Genomic DNA, 7,140 nt, shown 5'->3' on the forward strand with positions numbered 1-7,140 from the left:
CTGCGAAGGGGAGCCTTAGCACCAAAGGCGATGTCAGTTTTTGATACACAGTTTTTCGGTGCACTTGCAGCGTTGTGTTTCTCTGTTGGACTCGAGACGGAGTACAATCTGACCTGTGAGAGTACTATTTTTGCATGAACATCTGGTGAGGCATTTCTAATTCCTGATTTATGGTTTCCTCAGCACTCTTCATCACAACGTGCAATGGTCCAATACCTGAACTTGCATTTGGAGTTTGGAGACATTAGTGATCCTCCTTCCTGAGACTACTGTTTAAAAACTGGATGTTATGTGCTGACGTTTTGGAGGTGTTTTAGTTCGAACAGATGTTTTAATCCTAACAGCAGCAAACATCAAATTTAAGTGTGGTTTCTAGCATTTTCTTCTACCGAAAGTTAAACCTGCTTATTTGTGTGATTGATACTTAGTCTAGTGTTCCTGCACACTCGGGTGAGAGGTCGCTCACCGTAGGTTGCCACTTGTCCATTCTTAGTGTTATATATATATATATTTTTTTTCAATACCTTTCACTGTAGTGCTTGTGATTATATTTCTTTAATGTCTTTTTGTCTTTGCTTTACTGTTGGTTTGCCTTAAATTTCGCAGAGGTTTTGAGTGTGCTTTGCGGGCGCAGATTCTGTTGTGTGCTCGCTTTATGCAGTCATGGAGTTTGAGGTGGTTTCTTCATTGGTCAAACCAAGACCAATGCGGGCACTCCTGGCCGCTTTGGTGACTCTAGATAACCTCGGGTCGATCGCAGGTCCCCATGACGGCGATGATCCATTCGATGTCTGCCCTATCAACTTTCAATGGTACTTTCTGTGCCTACCATGGTGACCAAGGGTAACGGGGAATCAGAGTTCGATTCCAGAGAGGGAGCCTGAGAAATGGCTACCACATCCAAGGAAGGCGGCATGCGCGCAAATTACCCACTCCTGACTCGGGGAGGTAGTGACGAAAAATAACAATTACGGACTCTTTTGAGGCCCTGTAATTGGAATGAGTACACTTTAAATCCTTTAACGAGGATCCATTGGAGGGCAAGTCTGGTGTCAGCAGCTGCAGTAATTCCAGCTCCAATAGCGTATATTAAAGTTGCTGCAGTTGAAAGCTCATAGTTGGATCTTGGGATTGAGCTGGCGGTCCGCCGCGCGGCGAGCTACCGCCTGTCCCAGCCCCAGCCTTTCGGTGCCCCCTTGATGATCTTGACTGAGTGTCCTGGGGGTACGAAGCGTTTACTTTGAAAAAAATTGAAGTGTTCAAAGCAGGCCGGTTGCCTGAATACTCCAACTAGGAATAATGGAATAGGACTCTGGTTCTATTTTGTTGAACTTCGGAACTGGAGCCATGATTAAGAGGGACAGCCAGGGGCATTCCTATTGTGCCGCTAGAGGTGACATTTTGGGACGGGTGCAAGACTAACCAAAGCGAAAGCATTTGCTAAGAATGTTTTTATTAATCAAGAAGGAAATTCGGAGGTTCGAAGACGATCAGATACTGTCGTAGTTCTGACCATAAACGGCGCTGCCTAGCGATCCGGCAGCGTTGTTCCCATGACCCGCCAAGCAGCTTCAGGGAAACCCAAAGTCTTTGGGTTCTAGGGGGAGAATGGCTGCAAAGCTGAAACTTGGAGATTGAGACCAAGAGGAACATGGCAGCCGCCAGCTAAACGGCTGCTGCTTCACTCACCTTGTTCACCTCGGATGTAATGTATTGGATGACAATGGTGATGGCGAGATAATGCCGTGTTGATTCTCGGCGGATTTTATCCCTGTTTTTTCCTGCTTTCTTGTTCCGAGGGAGGCTTTCTCTTGATGCGGCAGATTGGAGGTGAGAGTGTCATACGGGGGTTGGCGGGGCCGGAGGACGCAGCTTGCGCGGTGAGCAGCCGGAGTCAGAGTCGGAGCTGGAAGTGGGAGGAGGTTGCTTATTCTCGGAGACGCCGAGACACCGCCTGCTTTGATCTTTGGCTCGGAACGGGCTATTCAGGAGCCAGGAGCTTCACAATAGTAGCGGTAAAATCGTTTTCAGAGTTACCACTGGGATTGGGGGTTAGTGAGTTTTTTTTGACTCGGGAAACGAGTGTTTTAACAAATGAGACACCGGTTGTGGAGTAGGTTCAACGGCTAGAGGGAGCCCCTTGTGGAGCCTTTCGTGGAGAGGAGCCAGAGGGGGTGGTTGTTTCATCCATTTCGCTGAATAGGTGCTCTGAGCTGGGTGTCCCCCGCAGCAGTCCCACGCAGTATATGGAGGAGGAAAGAGGGAGCAATGAGGATTTAATTTCGGCAAAAGAAAGCAGAGGAGGTACACTACCTCTGAAACCAGGACGTTACACGCTCAGGACACGAGCAGCGCTCCTAGTCCCTAATTTAGACATCACTCAGCCCATTATGATTCCAAGGAGATCCCCCCTGTCGTAGAAGCGAAGATAAGGGGTTAGACAAAAGAAGAAAAAAGGTCAAGGGAAATCCCCAAAAATAGAGGGAAGAGTAAAGGGAGAAAGGTAGCTGTCGCAAAAACCAGAATAACACCCTCGTTGAAAACTTAACAAAAAATATTGTCCTCCACAAGTCTTAGTAAAACTGTTGAGACAAATAATTTAAAAGAACTTGAAAAGGGGCAGTTAAAACCAAAATCAAGGCGAAAACTAAAAATCAAGGGACTGATAAAGACCCATCACTCCTGCTAACTCCGTTCCAACACTGTAAACAGAGGTGGGTTAAGCAACCTACAGTTACTGATGGAGTGAGCCAGATAGATTCAATAACAGTCCTCCCAGAGCCACTGTTACACTCAGAGGTGCTTTTGTCCAACAGATTTAAAGCTCTGGAAGTTCAGGATTTGAGTACACCCTTTGCAGTATCCCAGGAGGTTCATGTTCAAGGAAATCAGGGTGAGGTTTTAAATCAGGGCACAGCAGATGTGAATGCTACCACAGACCCAGAACCAGCCCTGGACCCAGACCCCGAGTTAGGATCAGCCCTCGAACTCGGGGATACAGAAGTTGATTTTGGAAACTCCGGAGCAGCAGGGGGTGTTTCTGACACTGCAAGGGTATCGCACTCCTTATCTGATTTCCTAATGACAATGAAGAGGGAAATGATATTGGGTTTTAAGATTTCAGAGACAAACCAAGCAGATCTTGCGACTAGATTCTCCATCTCTGAAGCAAACCAAATGGCGATCAAATCTTCCTACGAGGTGCTGGCCCAGAGATTGGAGGAGGTTGTAGTGAGGACGGATAGTATTGAGGCGGAGATTCCTGTTATTAAGAAAGCACTAAGCCCTGCAACCTCAGGAATGGCAAAATTGGCTGCCCAGAATAAGACCCTGCAGGAGGAGTTAAAAAGACTGGAAAACCACTCTAGGAAGAACAATTTGAGGTTTTTAAATGTTCCGGAAACAATCGAAGGGACAGATCTGAAGGGGTTCATAACTTCCCTGTTACAGGGTACTGTACTAAAGGATTCCCCGGTAATAAATCTCTCTCAAGAAATTCAAAGGGTTCATCGGAACCCATTTAGGAGGAAGCAAGGTCAACTTTAACCTCGGAAGATTTTGGTCAACTTCCTCTCCTACTCAGTCAAAGAGCAAATACTGTCTGCAGGCCTAAAGGCAGGCTCTATATCATTCTCCCTTACTGGGCAAGAACCGATTATTTTTCATATAAGATCAGACATATCGCATACCACAGCTAAAAGGCAATGGGAGCTAGGGAATAGGTTAGAGGAACTAAAAGGGCTAGGGGTTAAGGCCCAACTGAAATTCCCAGCTCAAATACGCGTTATGTATAATAACAAGATGCATCAGTTTCGTACCACCGAAGATGTTGATAATTTCATAACAGAAATAAAAGAGAGTAGAGGTGGGAAGTCTGGGAACTGATAAAGGTAGAGTGGTAGAAAAGTGGTGATAAACACAGGGAAGACAGGAAAAGCATTTACTAGATATGATCTAATATTGTCTATCCATTTTCTCTTAAATATGTTTTTTTTTTGAGGTGATGGTGGGCGAGGCTAAATAGGCCTAGCCTATATGGAAGGGAGGGTTCCTCAGGGGAGTCAGGGGACACTGAGGGATGAGGGTCACGTGGGTGGGGAGCAGAGGGAAAAAATAAGAAAATACTCATCTCACTTTGAGATTTTGACTTTTTGGCAAAATCAGATGCTATGGCTGGAGTAGAGACTCAGGACAGGGAAAGATGTTTTGTCTCTTGGAATATCAATGGAATGAGGTGCCCCAGAAGACAGCATTTAATGTTGAAATATTTAGAACTTTCTGTGGCACGGATATGTATTTTACAGGAGACTCATTTGACTTCGGAAGAAGCTGGAAAATTGTTTTTGAGTGCCTATTGGGTTAAGAATTTTTGTGTTTCGGGTCAATCCTCCAATACCTGAGGTGTTGCAATCTTAATAAAGCGGGGGTCAGGGTGCTCAATAAAATCTTTTCAGACCGACCAGTCCGGGAGGTGGGTTATTGCACTTTTGATGTTGGATGGCGTGGAGGTGGCCTGCATATCTTTTTATGGACCCATTGTATACGACGCAACATATATATCTAGGCTTTATTCTAAGCTAATTTTGGAAAATTTTCCTATAATCATAGGGGGGGATTTCAACGTCCTCCTCGATCCAAACAAAGATAGGTCAAATCAGTGCGACTATGTAGGGGCGCCTCATATACGGCGTGTAACGAAAAATCTGATCCATGATATAGGGTTGGTGGATGTCTGGAGAGAGTTGATGGGAGAGGTTCCAGGTTTTACGTTCCACAGTGGGAGACACCATCATTTCTCAAAGATCGATTATATATTTATAAGCAGATATTTCTTGCCTAAAAATTCGGTTATTTCTGTCTTGCCTAGTCATCTTTCAGACCATGCCCCTATCTTAGTTACATATAAAAGTTCAACGAAGGTAGTTGAGACAAGGTGGACCCTTAATAGGAGAATGTTATCAGATCCTGAGATAGCCCTTGCTATTAAAGTCTCCTCTTCGGAGTTCTTGGAGTTTAATATAGGTTCAACATCTATAGGAGTGGTGTGGGATGCCTTTAAGGCTAGCCTTAGAGGCAGGTTACACGGTCTTATATCCTCAAAAAACTAAATTGAATCCCGTGAATTAAAACAGAGGGGACAAAATTAAGGTGTTAGAAGCTGATCTTCTTTTGCAGAGGAATGGTCCGCCAGACAGAGTGGGTAAAATGCAAGAGGCCCTTGCGAATGCCAGATTAGATTATAGAGGCAAGCTTGATGAGAAATGCAGGGCCCAATGGTTGAATAAGAATATGGAAAACTTTGAACATGGTGAGAAAGCCGGTGCCCTGCTACAATGGAAAGCTAGAACTGATTGTGTAAAAAATGACTTAGGCGAGCTAGTTATCAACGATAGGGGAGATAAATCGAGTGACATAGAGGACATAAAGAACTGTCTTCTCTCTCTCTTCAAGGATCTGTATAAAGAAGATTTGGAACCATCAAGAAATTATATTCAGTCTTGGTTGAGTTCTAAATCTTATCGGTTCTAACTCAGGAGGGTAGAGATCTGTTGGATGCCCCGATTTCATTGGAGGAAATCAAAGGGCAAATAAAATCATCCAAAAATAAGAAGGCATCAGGGTTGGATGCTCTCCCAAACAAAGTATATACGCTCCTTGAAGAGGAGATAGCTCCAGCTATGGCCTCCCTGTTCCAATCAGTTTATAGCCCATCGGGAGATATACCTAATTTCTGGCGAGAGGCAACCATTGTTTTGTTACTTAAGCCAGGAAAAGACCCCTTAAGGTCTGATTCCTATCGACCAATCTCCCTGCTTAACTCAGATTATAAAATCTTCATGGGGATTTTGGTAGGGAGATTGGCTAAACTGGCCCTGGGGCTTGTTAGCCCTGACCAAAAGGGATTCATTAGTGGGCGTTTGATTGAGGAGCAGACAACTCCTTATTGGCAACATTGACTTGGTGGTAGTGAGATCTGAACCTTTGGCAGTAGACGCTTTAGATGCCGCCAAGGCGTTCAACAGAGTCTGTTGGTCCTACCTATGGGAAGTATTGGAGGTTATGGGCTTCAGCCCCATATTCGTCAAAACACTAAGGCAATGTTATCAGGGAGCGTCGGCAAAAATATTGGTAAATGGGACGCTCACTTCCAGCTTTGAGATCCAAAGGGGTACCAGGCAGGGTTGTCCTATCTCCCCACTCCTGTTTGATCTTTACATTGAGCCGTTGGCCCAGGCTATAAAGCTAGACGATCAGATCTTGCCTTTTAGATCACAGCAATATATATCTAAAATTGCATTATATGCAGATTATACATTTTTCTTTACACAAGAGACCCAGAAGTAACAATTCCAAGGGTGGAAGCCCTCTTGGGGGAGTTTGGATCTATGTCTGGATATCTGGCCAACACTTCCAAGACAGGAATAATGTGTTGGAATATATCGCACTAGACGGGGCAGTCCAGCAACGAGTTTAAATATTTAGGTCTCACAATAGTAAAAGACCTGGACAGAATTGCCCCTGTGAATCTAAAAAGGGTAACCAATGAATTGGACCGTCTGTTCTCGAGGTGGAAAAATCTCCCTTTGACCATTTTTGGTAAGGTGAACCTGGTCAAAATGACGGTTCTCCCTAAATTGACTTACATATTTAATGCTGTCCCCCTGAAGTTCCTACAACGTGATATCGCCAGGGTACAGGGCAAGATCGGGAGTTTCATCTGGGGAGATAAGGGAGTAAGACTGTCCTGGAAGAAATTGAGGCGGAGCTGCTTAAAGGCGGGTTAGCTCTTCCAGACATTAGCTGGTACATGGTGGCGTTTCAATTTAAAGCCATTAGGATGCTTCTGACGAAAACTACAACTTCTGCATGGGGGGTTCTCCTCAGGGAACAGACGAGAGACATCGAAGGGGGCAGAACGCAAGGGTTCCTATATAAATTTGGGGCAAAGAAATTCTTTAAAAAGGTACGCCTGAAGATCTTGGAAAACGCTTTAGAATGCTGGTACAAAGTAAGGACAAGGTGTAACATAGGGTACTACGCTGAACACGCTCCCATTTGGGATTCCCCAGGAACTCCGCTCTGTCTGAAAGATGGGTTGGCTGGCCCTATCAGGGAGGCAGGGGTTTCTATCTGGTCAGA

General features: G+C 45.0%; 1 pseudogene; it reads left to right on the forward strand.

The window, feature by feature from the left end:
* Positions 1-464: 464 nt before the first annotated feature.
* On the forward strand, positions 465-1,655 carry LOC147731587 (18S ribosomal RNA; annotated as a pseudogene).
* The last annotated feature ends 5,485 nt before the right edge of the window (positions 1,656-7,140 follow it).

This window comes from Lissotriton vulgaris, chromosome 2_1 (assembly GCF_964263255.1).
Source record: "Lissotriton vulgaris chromosome 2_1, aLisVul1.2, whole genome shotgun sequence".
Lineage (NCBI taxonomy): Eukaryota > Metazoa > Chordata > Amphibia > Caudata > Salamandridae > Lissotriton > Lissotriton vulgaris.